The sequence below is a fragment of the Carassius gibelio genome, chromosome B22 (genome assembly GCF_023724105.1).
Source record: "Carassius gibelio isolate Cgi1373 ecotype wild population from Czech Republic chromosome B22, carGib1.2-hapl.c, whole genome shotgun sequence".
Taxonomy (NCBI): domain Eukaryota; kingdom Metazoa; phylum Chordata; class Actinopteri; order Cypriniformes; family Cyprinidae; genus Carassius; species Carassius gibelio.
The window spans coordinates 34,861,659-34,882,150 of record NC_068417.1 but is presented as its reverse complement, the minus strand read 5'-3'; the positions used below and the strand labels follow the sequence as shown (position 1 = coordinate 34,882,150).

At 37.2% G+C, this 20,492-nt stretch overlaps 2 protein-coding genes and 1 long non-coding RNA gene across 8 annotated transcripts in view; 2 read left to right on the top strand and 1 right to left on the bottom strand.

The window, feature by feature from the left end:
* Positions 1-20,492, top strand: part of LOC127987351 (NACHT, LRR and PYD domains-containing protein 12-like) — a 795,441-nt gene that overhangs the window by 122,770 nt on the left and 652,179 nt on the right. The window lies entirely within an intron of this gene.
* On the top strand, positions 11,900-15,428 carry LOC127987377 (uncharacterized). The gene is made up of 3 exons (XR_008161184.1): positions 11,900-11,923; positions 12,018-12,131; positions 14,883-15,428. It is a non-coding gene; the product is annotated as an uncharacterized LOC127987377 (long non-coding RNA).
* The window catches only part of LOC127987357 (uncharacterized), a 173,566-nt gene continuing 170,347 nt past the window's right edge, over positions 17,274-20,492 (bottom strand). The window contains exon 2 of the mRNA XM_052589654.1: positions 17,274-17,292. The gene's annotated coding sequence lies outside the window, so the exon portion shown is untranslated. The remainder of the gene's footprint in view (positions 17,293-20,492) is intronic.

The following is a 20,492-nucleotide window of genomic DNA, read 5'->3' as shown; positions in this document are numbered from 1 at the left end:
TTTTGGATGTTTTTTCCCTCACGGTAATGTCACAGCTTCCAAACGCTCTCAACGCAAAAGCTTACTCGCGCTCGTGATTCTTTAGCTCCGCCCACACGTCACGCCTTCAGCCGGTCGTGTTTTTCCGGGAAAAATCGGTACAGACTATCTTCCTCTTATGAATATAATAAAACTAAAGACTTTTTGGAGTTATGAAGGATGCAGTACTACTCTATAGGTACTCAAGATTAACAGGATATTGAGTGAAAACGAGCATTTCACCCCCCCCCCCCCCCTTCAATAAGATGCTTAATAACTGCCAGCTTGAATGGTTTTGGGACATGACCTAAAGATAACGATGAGTTAATGATATTGAGAAGCAGTTCTTCAGCTACAGGTAACAACTCTTTCAGTAATTTAGTGGGTACAGGATCTAATAAACATGTTGTTTGTTTTGATACAGCGATAAGTTTATTTAGGTCTTTCTGTCCTATAGTTGTAAAGCAATGCAGTTTATCTTTGGGTGCGATGGATGAAACCGAAGTGTTAGACGCTGTAGAATCTACATTCGCTATTGTATTTCTAATGTTATCTATTTTATCAGTGAAGAAATTCATAAAGTCATTACTATTAAACGTTGATGGAATATTTGAATCAGGTGGCGTCTGGTAATTTGTTAATTTAGCCACTGTGCTAAATAAAAACCTTGGATGATTTTGGTTATTTTCTATGAGTTTGTGTATATGCTCTGCCCTAGCAGTTTTTAGAGCCTGTCTATGGCTGGACAAACTGTTTTTCCATGCAATTCTAAAAAAACTTCCATTTGCTTTCAAGTCTACAGGTTTCTTTCTTGAGAGAGTGAGTTATACTTTTATACCGTGGCACAGTACGTTTTCCTCTTACCTTTTTCAATTTGATGGGGGCAACAGCTTCTATTGTATTAGAGGAAATAGTGCCCATGTTGCCAGTCATTTCATCTAGTTCATGTGTATTTTTGGGTACCAGTAGCAGTTGAGATAGATCAGGCAGGTTATATGCGAATCTGTTTTGGTGGCTGGAACAATAGTTCTGCCCAGACGGTAACGCTGAGACATCAGTGATATACGCAGTGATATATGCACGATACAAGGAAATGGTCTGTAACATCATGACATTGAGGTATGATATCCATATCAGTAAGATAAAATCTAGTGTATTATTAAAATTATGAGTGGGCCCGTTGACATTTTGCTTGACTCCGAAAGAGTTTATTAGGTCAGTAAATGCAAGTCCTAACGCATCATTTGAATTATCAATGTGATTTTTAAAATCTCCCATGATTATCGCTTTATCAACTGTAACCAGAAATCTGCAAATTCCTTTAAGAATTCTGTATACGGCCCTGGCGGTCTATACACAGTAGCCAGAGCAAGAGATACATTAGATTTATTTTGCATGTCTGACAGTGTAACATTAAGCTTAAGTATTTCAAATGAGTTATACCTGTACCGTGTTTTCTGGGTAACATTGACAATATCACTATATATTGTTGCAACACCTCCGCCACGACCAGTCTGACGGGGCTCATGCTTATAACAGTAGTTTGTTGGAGTGGACTCATTTAGACCAAACTAATCATTTGGTTTTAGCCAGGTTTCAGTCAAGCAGAGTACATCAAAACTATTATCTGTGATCATTTCATTTACAATAACTGCTTTGGGTGTGAGTGATCTAATATTTATGAGCCCTGTGATGACCCTGAGTCTCCTCCCCCGATTACATTGGTGCTGACCATGGGAGTTCCCGATTGGTTTTCTCATTGTTAATTGATAATTAGTTAGAGTATATGAGAGTGCTGTGGGTTATTTGGAGCAGGCACTCTCTGGGGAAGTACTCCTTTCGTATGGTTTTCCTTACACATGTAGCGTCAATTTTGTTATAGTTGGTTGTATTTTTTTTTTCTCTTATCCCTAGACTTCTGTAATTATTATTATTATTTGTGGCATATGTTTAAATCAATAAAAAAAAATGTTGATGGAACGTTTTGCATGATGCCTCTTTCATGTTGCGATTTAAAACGAGCAGGTCGTAACAGCCCAAACTTTAACAATTTTTTTTTGTTCATTTACTTTACATGTTACTGGTTAAATTACAATAAGATTTTTTTTCTAGATCATACATTAAATTTATATTTTGACCTCACTATTCGGGGAACAGACACAGTCTTAAAAGGTTGTACACTGAAAAAAATTGTATGTTGAATTTACTTAATTTTATTACGTCAAGGGGTTGCACGAAATAAATTTATCTAAATCCAGATATATTTTTTAAGTTGAGTGTACTTATATTTTATAAGTTGAGTTTACTTATATTTTATACATTGAGTTTATTAATCTCTTTCAGTAACTTCAGATTAATTATATTCATAACTTTAGCTAAACTTTTTTGAGTAGAATTTACTCAAATTAATTGTGCAACCAGATCAATTTAATCGTTTAATTTCTTCATAGTAAAAATACTTAGAATAGTCTCTTTCATTAATATTCAGACAAAGCAAACCCAATATTTTCAACTCTAACTTTATTTTTCTGATAGATATTTTTGTTCTCTCAAACAAGAGTGCCTGTAATGTAACTCAGTAGTCAACATTTCTCAGAGACCTCAATACATGGTACACCACACACAATGACGGTGACAATCAGTGAATAGTGTTTGAGTATAAATGGGTCATTTTGAGTAAAAAATGAACTTCATGCATCATAACCATAAAATGGTGTAAATACAACTCGAAAACTTAACATTTTTAATTATTCATGCCCCAGTGCATGATGGGAAATACACTGAAAAAAAATGATTCATTGAATTTACTAAAAAAAATTATGGTGGTTTAAGTGGTTGCAATCAATTTATTTTAGCTATATTTAAATAAACAAATTTATTATCACCAAAATATAAAATTAACTTTCAGCAAAATTTGTTCAACTTAATATTTTCAAACTGAATTGAATTAATTCACATGGCTTGGATTTAACACACGTGTAATTTGTTTAAAACCAATTAAAATTTATTAATTAAAATCAAAAACTAAATTTAAATGGATTAAACTAGCAAAATTTAATTAAGCTTAATTTAATTGGGGCCATAATCATTTTTTTCAGTGTACAGCACAAGTACTTTTATCATTTATGCAGGTGGAACAAAAGTCATCATAATAGTTATTTGAGAATTGGCTTACTAGTCACATGGAAGGAAGTGTCCTGGAGATAAGGGCTGTGCGATATGGACAAAAACAATACCTATCACGATTTTTTTTATCAATTTTGCGATTGCGATTTTAATCACGATTTTGACACACACAGACATGCTTTAGTCATAAATCCATCCAGTATACATTTTAAACATATTTCCAAAAGAAAACCAATGAGAGCTTTATCAAATGTCTCTAGAACATACATAAGTCAAAATAATCACTAAGTAAAGATGTCAAACAAAATGTCTAGACATATGGAAAACGTACTCTATCTGCAGTGCATATACAGTAAGTTATGTGTACGCAGTTCAGAACCAGCAACGAGAGCGAATTTTTGGAACGTGAAAGCACATTAAAATAATGTGCAACTCGCACCAGTGATGCGTGGGTGCGCATTTCTGAATATCCCGATCCAAATCATGTTTTACCAAAAACAGCGCTGTTGCTCCCCATGCAGTCTTCTTTGCCGCCTCCACCTCTACGTGCAGAATGAGCTTGTGCATCATCTCCATGCCAGTTATTCAGCCAATAAAGTGTAGGCCTATGTATTTGAAAAATGTGTCTAGTGCTATATAAATGACAGAGGTTTGCATTTTTATTTCAAAGGACCCGACTGACCGCGAACTGAATATCATTAAAAATATTTTGGGATGACTCGTAACCGCGGGCACCCGCTCATTTCGGATCAACCCGCACATCACTGACTTGCACGCAGATTTCCTTTGCTCTGTTAACAAAACCAGATGCGCGTGCTCGGATCATAGACTGTATAAGGCTCAGATACACGCTGCCTTACAACGTGTCTCCTCCCACTCAACCTGTGTCCGGTGCCCTCACAACTCTCTCTGTGCTCACGTGTAAGATATTAAATCTTTTCGCACCTTTCTGTATAACCTTTTCTGTTCTCATCTCAGTGTGAACGTTTTGTTCCATTAATATGGGCTGGACAAAAAAAAGGCTACGCATCACAGACTGTGTGAACCTGGAGTTAGGCATATGCCCAGTCTGCTCTGTTCTCGCTCTCCACTTAGGTGCGCTGCATCCTGATTGGTTCAGATAACATACTGCGGGAGGTCAGGGCCGCGGAAAATCGTGCTATAAAGCGATTTAGAAATCGCGCACACTCAAATTGTGATTTTATTTCGATTTCGATTAATCGCACAGCCCTACTGGAGATGTTGTCAGAGAGCAGCTCTGCTCCGACTCGGCTGGGGTGCAGACCATCAGTGCGAAACAGCTTAGGACGCTCCCAGAAAAGAATCCAATTATTAACAAATAGCAGTTTCTGTTCTTTACACCATGACAACAACCATTAATTTAAAGCAACAAGTCTACTAAACCTTTCGTGTCCTCGTCGATACGTGGGCAGTGATCCTGACACGATGATCGTTGCCATGGGTGTCGTGCTGCCAACCTTCTCAATCAGGCGGCTGAAGTCCCTCTTCAGCGTCTCCATCTGCCGCAGCATGGTGTTGTTAACCCCGGCATGAAGCACGACTGCTCTGGGGCTCTCGTCGGCCTTCAGGATCGCGGGTATATGCACAGAAACATTGAGAACACGAGCACCAGGGAAACAATGAGTGTGCACTTTACTTTCGGCTAACGTAGCTCGGACGTGTCCGACGATGGAGTCTCTGATGATCACAGCGTCGTGTCCCGTCTGTCCGAGGGGAGTGAATCGGTTCCGGGTGGAGATCTCAAAGACCGGAGGGGGAGAAGTCGTCCTCCGCTGTGGATGCACATAGGGTCCGTGGTGTCCCGGCGCCGGAGTGAAGGACATCTGAGAAGATCGCGTCCTGGGTGCACCGGGCCTGTGCAGATAAACACACGGAGTAGACGTGGTGGGACTGTTAGCAGTACGCTGTATACTTAGCCCGGACTTGTGAGCGTCAGCCCGGGATGATTCCAGCGTGGCTCTCCGCTCTCTCAGCTGGACCTGCCTCACCTCCAGGTCACGAATCTGCTTCTCCACGGCTGCCAGCTCGAACGTGTCCTCACCTGCAATCAAAGGTAGACATTCATCCGCCATTAAAGCAAGTAACAGTGAGTAAAGCAATGGTAATGTGTGTGAATAGAGTATTAGAAATGCAAACGTTGTTAGCAGCAACCACGCTGCTGATGCTAATGGGCCATAATTTAATAGCGGACTGGGAGATCAAAATAAAACTAGTGATAACGAGGCACTCTGGTTGTTTTTATTGTAGAATACGATAGAGGATATATTCACACGTTATAGAAACGGAAACGCTGGTGTATAAATTAGATTTTTAAGATAAAAATAGTCGATAAAAAGAATATAGTGACGGAGCTCAAACGAAGTACAGATGCCAACAACAAACAGGAAGTCATGTGTATGCTGGGGTTTCATAAATTTCATAGAGAAAAAGTAATGTAACTAATAATTTAAATAATTACTTTTGAAAGGAGTAATCAATAATTTGATTAAATTTTCAGAGAAACTTGCCCAACAGTGACTGTATATAAAAGATTTCACAGAATAAACTGTTTTGGGGGGGAAACGTGTCTTTGCTACATCAATATGCTTCCTCATATTTTATAGTAAACTTCTGAAGCCTGACATTTACTTGATGAAAGTCACATCTGAAGTAGAACTGTGTGTGTTTGATGCGTGAAAACACTGATCATTGATTCTCACAATCAAGCACACACATTTGAACTTCTGTTTATTGTATTTATTGTGCATGAGTTAAAGTAAAATCTAATGTACTTTTTAAGATTAAATAAAATTGTAAGGAGTAAAAAGTACAGTTTTTTTCTATAGAAATGTAAGGAAGTAAAAGCACAAGTAACCAGTTTAAATTGTATTTGAATTAAGTACAAATCCACCAAAATTATACTTAAGTAATTAAGTAAAATTAATTATCTAAATTAATTAATTATTTTACACCTCTGACTGAAGCACTGAAAAAAACAAGATCTGAAGACCACTGATATGATCTTCATTGCATGTCCTTTCTTTGACATCACGGCACTATTAATAGAAATTCTTAGTAATGCAAGCTGTTTATTTTTTCTCTTGCACTTCCTCTTTCACATCATTCTCTCAGTTAAATATTGATACATTTCTGACGTTGGCTATTTCTTCAAAAAAAATACACATATATACATACATACATACATACATACATACATACTAAGCACCAACAGTGTCAGAGGCCTGATAGAATAGAAATATATAGATGTGAGATCATAGTTGTTGTTTGGTTTGTTCTCTTTCAGCTTCAACACACAAACAATTGAGAGAAGTTCAGCAGTTATTCACTTTGTTTTTATGTAAATACATAATTATAACTGCAGCCAACACCACCATTACAATAAAAAACCATTAAAAAATTGGGTAACACTTTCAATGAAGCCTGTTTTTATAATACATTATAAGGGTATTCTTAAAGCCTTATAATGAATGCATAAAGCATTATAATAAAACGTATAACATGTTGTATCATCTCATTAATATTCATAAGCACAGTTTTAATATATTATAATATTTATTTATTTGTGATTATAGCTTTTAAGAGTATGATTTATAACACAATGAACGTGTTGCATTCACTTTTACAATGGATTATACTTCTCATAGTTTTAATGTATTATAAATCTCATATCTTGCCATTTTCTGATGCTACTTTACTTAAAGCGGTCAAAGACCACATATAAGTAGTAATAACAATAATAATAATAATATTAAAAATTATCTCAAACAGCTATACGTTTAGATATCAGATCAAATGGATGTGTAATATGACACATTTGCTTTGAACTATTTTTATTGTAATATCAGTTTGATTATTTTTATGTACCCTTTAGACAGCTGTTGATAAGTAACTCTGTTACTACATATCAACTAGTGGTCATTAGAGTATTAGTATGTCTGCTACTTAAATATAAGCTAACACTTTATTTTGATGGTCAACAAACAGATAAACTGGCATACAGTAGGTGTCTTTGCAAGTACATCAGCTTATTCTATCATACAAGATTATACCATTCTTGAGCATACTAATACTCTAATGAGAGTTAGTTGGCATGTAGTTGCAAAGTTGCTTATAGTCGATTGATTAAGGGGAGCATCAAAATAAAATGTAACCATATAAATCATTGCTTTTATTTTGAGTATTAAGCTCACATCAATTAATAAACATTAGCTCCACAGGCCTGGCCTAATGGTTAGAGCGTCGGACTCCCAATCGAAGGGTTGTGAGTTCTATTCTCGGGCCGGACGGAATTGTGGAAATTTACAGTTCTCTCTCCACCTTCAATACCACGACTTAGGTGCCCTTGAGTAAGGCATCGAACCCCCAACTGCTCCCCGGGCGCCGCAGCATAAATGGCTGCCCACTGCTCCGGGTGTGTGCTCACAGTGTGTGTGTGTGTGTGTGTGTGTGTGTTCAATGCTCTGTGTGTATGCATTTCGGATGGGTTAAATGCAGAGCACAAATTCTGAGTATGAATGTCACTTTCACTTCAGAAACACTCACATAACACTATTAGACATAACATCTAATAACTCACAAGCTGTAGTACGATACTGTGCAGATCTGAAATAATGGCAAGATATGACACAGTCTATTATACTGTAAATTAAGTAGATTTAATATGGTGTTCATTGTGTTTTGTAAATAATCATACTCTTATAACCACAAATATGTAAGTATTATGATGTATTATAATTGCTGTTATGATTATTCATGAGTAGATCTAACATATTATGAGTTTTTTATAATGCATTATGCATTCATTAAAAATTTCTTAATTTCTCTTGTTCATTGAAAACACCAGAAAAGTGTAAAAAAAATCCTGTTCAGTTTTCATAAAAACATTTCAGTAGAAAAATGTTAGTCAGTGTGACATTTTCTGAAACGTTACAAGACTCAACATTATCAAAAGATCTTCTGTTACACATGAGGCACATTTGTGATGTTTCTAAAGATCTGAGCGCAGGTTTCAGGAAGGGGACTGTCTTTAACACAGTCTGTGTCTTTAACCGTCTGGCATCATTCAGTCAGTATGGAGCTCAGACAACTTCCTCTTCTGCTCTGTGAGTATTATTTCCTCTAAATCTATTTCAGTGGAATTGCTATTATATTATGTAAATGATCAAGTGTGTTAGTGTTCCTAGATGTATGTCTTTTCTTGCTGCTCTCAGAGTTTCAGATCCAGCTCTAGTCCATGATATATGAGTGAAGGATGAGTTTGAGAGAGGAAGTGTGTAGTTAGTGCTGTTTGTGAAAGAGAAATGCACTCTGTTGTGTTGTAGATCAGTGTTTGTTCACTCGTTCAGTTTTGTGATGTGTAATGCTGTTGAATCAGTTCTGTTGGTTTGTTTTGCAGTTATTGTCACTGTTGTTGTAATATTCACTAGTACACAGTTAGTAAGAGTTTGTCTTTATTCTTCTGCTCGTGATCAGACTGTTGTCTTGAAGTTCCTGAAACAGTTCTCTGCTGTGATCAAATCTATAAAATACGTCAGAAGTTTTCATATTTATCTAGACACATATACAGTCCTCACACAATATCTTCATATTTGTTCATTTTTATAATTATCAGCTGAATGTTCAGATTGTAATGAGTTTTTCTCTCTGTTTTTAGTTCTGATTTCAATCATCTACTCTGGACAAACTGAAGGTGATTCAATTTGATTCATATATTTTCATCACTTAAGATTGATTGTACAGTATCTGTTATAAACCAACTGAAAGACAAGAAACACCAGTTTATCAAAAACAGCAGATATATTGTTATACATTTCTAAACTCTCAATAAGTGTATACTGACAGACGTTTTATAAATGACTATAACAGCTATAGAGAGCAACACTTCAGTCTCATCTGGTTTAGCAAGAGTGTTTTGCAATCAAGTAACTGTGTTCATACAGTAAAAACAGAGCATTATTTTTTTTGTGAATTGTTGTCATTGTACAGAAAACCCAAAACCCACAGTGACCATCAAACCTGCTCAACATGTGTTCAGAGGAGAGACAGTCACTCTCAGATGTGACATAAATGCTGAAGGAGTCACTCGCTGGCAGTACAGCTGGTATAAAGACGGTTCAGACAAATCTTTCAGTGAATTACAGGAACACACATTCAGTTCTGTTACTGAGTCTGGAGGTAAATACTCCTGTAAAGGATCAGAGAGAGGAGGATCATGAACATCATTCCCTAGTGATGAAGTTACACTGACAGTATCAGGTGAGTTTGATCATATCCTCACACACACACACACACACACACACACACACACACACACACACACACACACATACACAGACACACAAGTTTAACATGTTATTAATGAGTGATTTCTCACCTTCAGATCCCAGAACAGTATTAAGTGTTTATTCTCAGACTGGTTGGCTGAAGGAGATCCAGTGTCTCTGATCTGTCAGGTTAAACGCTTCTCTACAGGCTGGACAAAGACGATGAGGGGATAACACTCCAGGGAGACGGTGGAAGGTGAGAAATCCAGCCAGTAGTGGAGTGTAGGTGAGGAGTCCGGGTCTTGACGGCGTGAGGCAGTAGGAGAGAGTGGCACAGGAACTGCGGGGAACAGAGCCGAAGGTAAGTGTCCGTGGCTGAGTGTAGTATCAGGTAAGATCTAATGTGCTTCATGAGGCAACATCTCAATAAACTGGTTTCATAAAATAATAATAGAGATTAAAAATATTTAATTAATCTGAATACTCTGATTATACCAACAAAGGTAATTTATAAGACTTGTGTAAAAATGTCTGCTCGTTCTTGAGGTAACTGCACTTTTTCTCTTTATACAGACTACAGATATCGTTATGAGCTGCTCTCAGACAGCAGCAGAGGAGCTGGAGGAAAATACACTGTCAGTTCTGCTGCTCTTAAACACACAGGAGTTTATGTGTGCAGAGCAAAGAGAGGAGAACCAGTCTATAACACAACCATCAGCAACAAACAGTTAATATGTGTCACTTGTGAGTTCAAACTGAATCACAGAATGAGTGACACTTTGGACATTTCCTTGATCTTTTAGAGCTCGATGTGTTTTGAAATGTTGTCCTGTCATAATATATACAGCTAATTTTGAATGATGTGAATGGGGAAAGATGCTTCTGCTGTCAGGGTGTAGTTATAGTATCTAATAGCAGAGTCTAAATAAACCAAACTAACCAGAAAAACCTTGATTCCTGGTTAGCAGCAAATATATAAATCTTTAATGTCATGAAATACTAAAATAAAACTAGTGCTGCACAAACCTGTTACTTACATAAGTTAACTTGGTGGAATATAATCAAACGGGTGTAATAAAATGTGTTATCTGACCTATTTATAAAAATGTTTTCATAATTAAATTTATTTTAAATATTTGTGTCATTTACCAGACATTGATTCTAGACACTTTACTAACAACACAGGACTCTCAATGTGCACATCAACACATTTTATAGGATGAACCACACACTTTATCAATCATTTTACAGTTTGATTAAAATCTGTCAACTAATAATATCTTAGTAAATTAATATAAAACAAGCTCAGTTACTTATAAAGGTTCACACTGTACAGACAAAAAAGGACTGATCCTCGTGTTGAGTCTGGTTTCTCGCTGGGTTTTTTCTCCAATAGTAACATTTTATGGAGGTTTTTGTTGGTTATCACAGTTTTCTTTGGTTTGCTGCTGATGTTATGATGACAAATATATTAAAATGTAATTTTGTTTATGAAGTTTTAAATATAATTGTTTAATTTTCTGATACTATAAGCGAAAGTGAAAATATAACTTGAATATTTTTTTATGAAAAGTTGTTTTGAAACAATGTAAGTTCTGTAAAGTGTTATATCAATAAAACTGTCTTGACTTGATTTGTGAATTGTATCTGTGATTGTCTTCTCAGGTGTTTCTCCAGGTGTCTCTCTGATGGTCAGTCCCAGCAGAACTCAACACTTCACATCTGTCTCTCTCTCTCTGAGCTGTGAGGAACAGAGTAACTCTACTGGATGGACAGTGAGAAGATACACAGACAGCAGGCAGCTGAAAGATTGTTCATCATTACACAGAGGATCACAAACAGGATCTACTTGTACAATCAGAAAAACCATCACAAATGACACTGGAGTGTACTGGTGTGAATCTGAATCTGGAGAGAAACATCATCCTGTTAATATCACTGTACACAGTGAGTCTGTGTTTCTGTGTTTATTCATTTCACAAAGACCTCATTTTATGTTTTGGATATAAATACTGTAGCTGGATTGTGATCTCAATTCAATCACCCACACAATCTTATTCTTAAATGACAATTGATTGTATTGCTGTTTGGTATTTTATGATTGTCATGTATTTGTTCGAGTGTTCTGAAAGACACATTTAAATTACACATTATTATTATTATTATTATTATTATTATTATTATTGTTGTTGATGATATAGTCTGACCATATTCGTACTCCTCATCAGTTGATGTTTGTTCTGTTTCTGTAGCTGGTGTGATTCTGGAGAGTCCTGTTCATCCTGTGACTGAAGGAGAAACTGTGACTCTACGCTGTTTAGATCAAAATACAACCTCACCAAAGATCAGAGCTGATTTCTATAAAGATGGGTCACTCATCCAGAGTAAAACTACAGAGATGATCATCTCTACTGTCTCAAAGTCAGACGAGGGTTTCCACTCCTGCAAACTCCCAGAGAGAGGAGAGTCTCCCAAGAGCTGGATCTCAGTCACAGGTGAGAGTCAATCAAACTGTGAGCTGGTTTATTTCTTCTTATGTTCTCGTTCAGATATGGTGCTTGATGAAGTGCTTGTGTGTCTCTTCTTCAGTGTCTCATTCAGGATCTCAGATCGCTGTCCTCCACACACTCACTTCTGTACTGGCAGTTTGTCCATATCTGCTCGTGACAGTCGTGCTGATCTTCAAATGCTGCAGGATGAGAGGTAAATATCTGTCTGATTTACTACCTTAAATTCATTTACAGTAAACACAACTATGGGTCATCATTAGGTTGGCTTGAGAAAGTCAAACTACTGATATGCTATTTAAGCTTCTTCTTATTCTTCTTAGACTACATTTCTGAACACTACTCCTAGAGTTTTCAAGCTAGAACCATCTATCTATCTATCTATCTATCTATCTATCTATCTATCTATCTATCTATCTATCTATCTATCTATCTATCTATCTATCTATCTATCTATCTATGTTAGCAACATGCTAATCATGGTTTCAATATGCTAATGTTAGCAATGTGTTAAACAATTTTAACACTTAATCCATTTTTAATGTATTATGCAATATCTAAAATAAATAAATAAATAAAAAGAAACCATTAAATGGGATCGTAGACAACACTTTGGCAGTTTGCCAGTTGGTTGGGACATGTAAGGTCCAGGCATTCTGCCCAAGGAAAACCAAGACAAACATCCTCTCAGATGGAGACGGGAACTAGCAATTGTAATTTTGCATTAACTCAGGTCCCAAGCCTGGGTGATTTTACAACTCAATGGGAACAGGGGGTAATTTACATGGAGGACCCTAGGAAAGGGTACTCCCATCACAATAATCAATATATCTCTTGACTCTTCGGATGTGTATTATCTTCTAATCTACTTTTCTGAGAGTGAGACCATTGTACCAGTTGCACTGAGACATTTCCAATGATACTAGACATGAGTGTTAGTTCACTTGCATTGAGATTTTCATGTAATCATTTTGAGCAGACTGAGTAGAAGGAATGGCCAGATGGGAAGGAGGTCTCCTGCACCTCCACTCTGTGGGGTGCCTTGAAGACGACCATGTATGTTTTTAGTGTCTGTTTCTCAGGGGATCAAAGTATCTCAGGTTCTTTATCCTTACAGTTGCTTTGGATAAGTACATGATGATTTTAAATGGTTCAAAAGGGCCTCCTAATAAATGTCCACTGTAATGACCATGAAGCATCAGAGGGTTATTGTGAAAATTGCTGTAATACATTGTGACAAATTGTCTCAATCCTGCTTATATTTTAATCTACACTTCTTTACTCACGGGCCAAGGGACATTGAAAGCAATGGAGAAGTAATGTGTTTTGGGTAAAGATTTAAAAAGTAGCAGCAGATCGAACATGGAATGGTAGGCTATACCAAAGTTTAGGGCTTATAGCAGAGAATGCATGTCACAAAGTGACAGAGTTGAAGCGGAACTAAGCTCCGCGGAAGTTGTGTTCCCTCCGGGACGGTGCCATTGTAACATCAGGACGGTTCCGGTTGTGTATCTATCACCATAACAACGGCGGATAATGACCGATACACATTAGGTGTGGGAGATTTAGGCTGGGCAATTGGAGTGAATAAAAAGGGAAAGCGAAGAGACAGTTAGGTGGTTCTCCCTGGATACATCCCTTTTTGTCGGGCCGGTGGCCGACTTCTGCCTCTCCTAGTCGTTACGCTCTGGCACGAGTGGCTTGATGAATTCCACACCTTCCCTGGTGTCTGAGGTTTGGTCCCCGCCCCTGTTGGGGGACCCAGAAGCTCATTAGGACTTTTAAATTATTTAATAAAACTTGTTAAACTTTTATCCATCTGTCTGGCTGGTCTTTGGCACGCTCTTCGAGGTGGTCTGGGGTTTAGGGGTGGGTGTCTGGCTAGACCCCCCCCGACCTGTGACAATGCACATTCACCAATTTTCTTTAATTTAACTCTAGGAACAGTAAGCAATCTAGGATTACTAGATCTCAGAGCTTGAGAGGGGTTATGTAAGGAAAGCAGTTCAGATTTAAATGAGGGAGCAAAGGTCTTTAAAGATATAAGACAAAAACAAGGATTTTAAACTCCACTCTAAAATGCACAGACAGCCAATGCAGAGAACCTAAGACAGGAGTGATATGAGTAAATTTATGTAGGCCCATTTAGAGTCTTGCTAATTCATTTTGGACTAACTGGAGACGGGCCAAGGTAGTGGTATTCATTCCACAATACAAGGAGTTACAGTAATCTAAACTTGATGATATAAAAACATGAATTACTTTCTCAAAGTCTTGAAGATTTTATTTTAAAGAGAAGATGGAGATGAAAGAAACAAGATTTAGCCCTCCTATTAACTTTGGGGTCAAATTTAACGTCTGTAAATACATTATTAAAAAAAAAAAAAATCTTCAGATTTAATGAGTTTTCCTTGGGGACAACTCTGTAAACATAAAATGTCCTGTACACATTTTTTTTTTAAATTTGTATAATAAAGGGGGTGGGGAGGGGGTGGTGGGTCGATGTCAACTTAAAAGACTATTTAAGTAGTCAACAAAGACATAAAATACCTGGGACACAAACCTTTGTAAAATATAGAATAAATTACTGTTTAAATTTAAATTACTGTTGTCAAAATGACTGGTGACATGTGGGTGCCTAGTCGAAATGAGAGTCTCCGGTCCTTTAAATTGGATCTTAACCAACTTAAAATGGTTCCCGTCAAGCACATACAGGACTCGAGTCAATCAATGAGAACATGATGGTCTACCATGTCAAATGCAGCAATAAGATCTTACAGCACCAATACCATGCAATCAGCCTAGTCAATTACCATATAGATATCATCTAACACCTTTAGTAAAGCTGACTCAGCACTATGAAAAGTTCTAAATCCTGACTGAAATGTTTCATAGATGGACATTTTTAACAGAAAAGAGTTGATATTTTCTTCTTCTTTTTCTGCAGTCTGATCTTTATCTGTCATGATGGTGAGGAAACTTCAGCTTCATCCTGGAGTCTCTCAGTGTCTCAGTTCAGATTGAACATGCTTGCTGTAAAAGTCATGTTTTGGGAGTGACTCCTTTTGGCATCTCACAGTTGTTTAAGTCTACATGAACCTGCATCACAACTCTTTTGACTTCTGAGTTAAACAGAATACTCAATGAGAAAATGTGTAGAGAAGAATTTGATTTTATCAATCAGGAATTATTTGGAATAAAAAAAAAAAAAAGCCTGATATGTACACTTACTGGCCACTTTATTAGGTACACCTGTTCAATTGCTTGGTAACATAAATTGCTAATTAGCCAATAACATGGCAGCAACTCAATGCATTTAGGCATCTAAATGCCTTGTTGATGTCAGAGGAGAACGGCAGACTGGTTAGAGATGATAGAAAGTCAACAGTAACTCAAATAACCACTCGTTACAACCAAGGTATGCAGAAGGCCATCTCTGAACTCACAACACGTCAAACCCTGAAGCAGAATCATATATATATATTTTTTTTTTTTACAGCAGCAGAAGACCACACCGGGTGCTGATCCTGTGAACTAAGAATAGGAAACCAAAGGCTACAATTCACATACGCTCACTAAAATAGGACAATAGAAGATTGGACAAACATTGCCTGGTCTGATGAGTCTCGATTTCTGCTGCGACATTCAGATGATAGGGTCAGAATTTGGCGTAAAGAACATGAAAGCATGGATCCACCCTATCTTGTCTCAACGGTTCAGGCTGGTGGTGGTGGTGTAATGGTGGGGGATATTTTCTTGGCACATTTTGGGCCCCTTGGTACCAACTGAGCTTTGTTTAAATGCCACAGCCTACCTAAGTATTGTTTCTGACCATGTCCACCCCTTTATGACTACAGTGTACCCATCTTCTGATGGATACTTCCAGTAGGATAATGCGCCATGTCACAAAGCTCAAATCATCGCAGACTGGTTTCTTGAACATGAAAATGAGATAACTTTACTTAAATAACCTCCACAGTCACCAGATCTCAACCCAAGAGAGCAGCTTTGGGATGTGATGGAACGGGGGATTCACTTCATGGATGTGCAGCCAAGAAATCTGCAGCAACTGTGTGATGCTATCATGTCAATATGGACCAAAATCACTGAGAAATGTTTCCAAAGCCTTGTTGAATCTATGCCATGAAGAAATTAAGGTAGTTCTGAAGGCAAAAGGGGGTTAAACCCAGTACTAGCAAGGTGTAACTTATAAAGTGGCCAGTGAATGTACATTGCTTTATTTATGTTTGGAATAGCCAATAAATTAAATTGGGTACTTTTTTATTTTATATTGAATTTAAAAATAGACATTGATATTTATCAGTATAATAATAAATTATTTTATTTTATTATTATTATTATTATTTTAATGAATTGCCTCTCTGAGGCCTGATACACACTGATGAAATAAACTGTTTATTCATCTCTATTTTCTGGGATTTCGTTGATAACAATAATTAGACAATATTTTGCTGAGTGTAATTTTGTTCTGGTATCTTTGCTGGTTTAGACCTGCAATGGACAGCTGACTAATATTCTTCATATTTTTTGTGATAGTTGGTTCATAGTAGTGACAGAAATTAACTAATTAATTAGGGCGAGGCCGGTGGAGTGATTGGAAATGAGCGAAGGAGGAGCACTGCGGAGGAGTTCACCCAGCTGGTGGAGGGCCGAACAGCAGTGCGTCTGGGAACCGGAATTTATTTATTTTACTTATTTATTTATTTCTCCTCTCTCGTCTCTGTTGCTCCTCCTTCCATCTACTTTTCTCTCGCCTCGTCTGTCCTACCCCCAGATTCCCGCAGGTCCCCATGAGCGGGGTGGTGAGTAGAGCGCAGTCTCCAGGGTACCCCCGGCCTGCGAGGGGCGATGGGGGTATGTGACGAGTGGGGTGGGGCCGAGAGACGTGGGAACAGAGCGAGGCCGGTGGAGTGATTGGAAATGAGCGACAACTGCTCGACCAACCGGTCTCATGTCCCACGGAGGAGATGGAAGGATATAAAACAGGAGCTACGACAGTGACGGATGAGAGAGGACCAGGCCTGGGCTTTAGTTTGTGTTTGCTTTTTATTTGTGTGCATCAGACGTCCGTGAGGGGCTGACGCGCTGTTTTATGTTTATTTTGAGCATTAAAGTTTCATTTTGATTGTCCGCCGGTTCCCGCCCCCTTCTTCCCATAGTTATGGAGTTTTTATCATTACAATATTATCAATAATTAATCATTATTATATGATGCAGTCACACAATATTTGTTAGTTATGTTTGTTGATTCAGGGTTAGCATCATCTGGGGTCCTCTGAGGGTCAGCATCATCTCTTCTCAGGTTTTCTGGATCCAGACTGGAGCTTGTGTAAATCCTAGTTACCACGGGATGTAAATCATGTGGCAAAACATAGAAACAAATAGAGACATCATTAGCATAGCTGCTGATCCAACAAAGTAAAATTAATTAGTTTAACCCAAGCTAAAGAATACAAATGCACATTTTATCAGATGCAACTACACTCACAGTTTAAGATACATTATTCAAATGCTTGGCGAAAGAGATGTGTTTTTAATCTAGATTTAAACAAAGAGAGTGTGTCTGAACCCCGAACATTATCAGGAAGGCTATTCCAGAGTTTGGGAGCCAAATGTGAGAAAGCTCTACCTCCTTTAGTGGACTTTGCTATCCTAGGAACTACCAAAAGTCCAGCGTTTTGTGACCTTAAGGAGCGTGATGGATTGTAACGTGGTATAAGGCTAGTTAAGTACGCAGGAGCTAAACCATTTAGGGCCTTATAGGTAAGTAATGATAATTTGTAACTGATACTGAACTTAATAGGTAGCCAGTGCAGAGACTGTAAAATTGGGGTAATATGATCATATTTTCTTGACCTGGTAAGGACTCTAGCTGCTGTATTTTGGACTACCTGTAGATTGTGTATTGAAGAAGCAGGACAACCACCTAGAAGTGCATTATAATAGTCTAGAGGTCATAAATGCATGAACTAGCTTTTCTGCATCAGAAACGGATAACATGTTTCGTAGCTTGGCAATGTTTCTAATATGGAAGAATGCAGTTTTTGTAACATAGGAAATATGATTTTCAAAAGACAAGCTGCTGTTTAATATTACACTCAGATTTTTGACTGTAGAGGAAGTAACAGTACATCTGTCTCATTGCAGATTGTAATCTACAAGATTCTGTGTAGTGCTTTTTGGTCCAATAATTAATATCTCTGTCTTATTTGAATTCAATTGGAGAAAATTATTTGTCATCCAATCTTTTATATTTTTAACACACTCTAGCTTAGATAATTTAGAAGTTTCATCTGGTCTCGTTGAGATATATAGCTGAGTATCATCAGCATAACAGTGGAAGCATATTCTGTATTTTCTAATAATATTACCAAGGGACAACATGTATTTTGAGAATAGAAGGGGACCTAGGACGGATCCTTGTGGCACTCCATATTTTACTGATGATAAATGAGATGACTCCCCATTTAAGTAAACAAAATGTTAGCGATCGGACAGGTAGGATCTGAACCATCTTAGAGCCTGCCCTTGAATACCTGTATAGTTTTGTAATCGATCTATGAGTATGTCATGATCTATGGTGTCGAACGCAGCACTAAAGATATGGGACATGACCTAAAGATAACGCCGAGTTAATGATATTGAGAAGCAGTTCTTCGGCTATAGGTAACAACTCTTTCAGTAATTTAGTGGGTACAGGATCTAATAAACATGTTGTTGGTTTAGATACATGATACGTTTTTTTTAGTTCATCCTGTCCTATATTTGTAAAGCACTGCAGTTTATCTTTGGTTGAAACTGAAGTGTTAGATGCTGTAGAATCTACATTCGCTATTTTATTTCTAATGTTATCTATTTTATCAGAGAAGAAATTAATGAATTCATTACTATTAAATGTTGGTGGAATATTTGAATCAGGTGGTGTCTGGTAATTTGTTAATTTAGCCACTGTGCTAAATAAAAACCATGGATTGTTTTGGTTATTATCTATGAGTTTGTGTATATGCTCAGTTTTTAGAGCCTGTGCTGGACATACTGTTTTTCCATGCAATTCTAAAAACTTCCAAGTTAGTTTTTCTCCATTTGCGTTCAAGACTACGTGTTACTGTCTTGAGAGAGTGAGTATTACTGTTATACCAAGGCACAGTACATTTTTCTCTAACCTTTTTCAATTTGATGGGGGCAACAGCTTCTAATGTATTAGAGAAAATAGTGCCCATGTTGTCATTCATTTGTGTAGTTCATGTGTACTTTTGGGTACAAATAGCAGTTGAGATAGATCAGGCAGTTTATTTGCGAATCTATCTTTGGTAGCTGAAACAATAGTTCTGCCCAGACGGTAATGCTGAGACATATAGTTAATATCAGTGATATGCAACATGCACGATACAAGGAAATGGTCTGTAACATCATCACTTTGAGGTACAATATCTATAGCAGTAAGATCGATTCCATGCGATATAATTAAATCTAGTGTATGATTAAAACGATGAGTGGGCCTGGTGACATTTTGCTTGACTCCAAAAGAGTTTATCAGGTCAGTAAACGCAACTCCTAATGCATAATTTGAATTATCAACTTGAATATTAAAATCTCCCATGATTAGCGCTTTATCAACTGTAACTAGAAGGTCTGAGAGGAAATCTGCAAATTCTTTTAGGAATTCTGTATATGGACCTGGTGGTCTATACACAGTAGCCAGAGCAAGAGATACATTAGATTTCTTTTGCTTGTCTGAAAGTGTAACATAAAGCATAAGTATTTCAAATGAGTTAAACCTGTATCCTGTTTTCTGGGTAACATTGACAATGTCACTATATATTGTTGCAACACCTCCTCCACGACCAGTCTGACGGGGCTCATGCTTATAACAGTTGTTTGGTGGAGTGGACTCATTTAGACCAAAATAATCATTTGGTTTTAACATCAAAACTATTATCTGTGATCATTTCATGTATAATAACTGCTTTGGGTGTGAGTCATCTAATATTTATGAGCCCAAACTTTAAAAAATAGTTTTTGTTCATTTACTTTACATGTTTCTGGTTTAATCACGATAAGATTTTTTCTAGATCCTACATTAAATTTATATTATGACCTCACTATTCGGGGAACAGACACAGTCTTAAAAGGTTGTACAGCACAAGTACTTTTATCATTTAAGCGGGTGGAACAAAAAAAATAACACATGGCCTATCACACACCGCTATCATAAAGCTGTTCAGTCCTAATTAAGTCTCAATATACCAATGCTATTTTGCCTCTTGTTTGCTTCACAAATTGTAACCACATGAATCCGCACTGTCATTTATAAACATGTATATTCCTAATTTGTTAATGGAAGTCTTCTGACTTGTATCACCGCTTTGTAGCAAATGCTTTGTATGTATTTTTTATTTAGAACTGTTCATGTTTCATTTATTTAAATAAAGAAACAGTGCTTTTTAAATTATTCTGGAGCTTCTTTCTCAAACATTGTTTCAGTGTCACAGTAAAAGAAAATGAACCATGATCCCTTACTGCAGTCAGCCAGGTT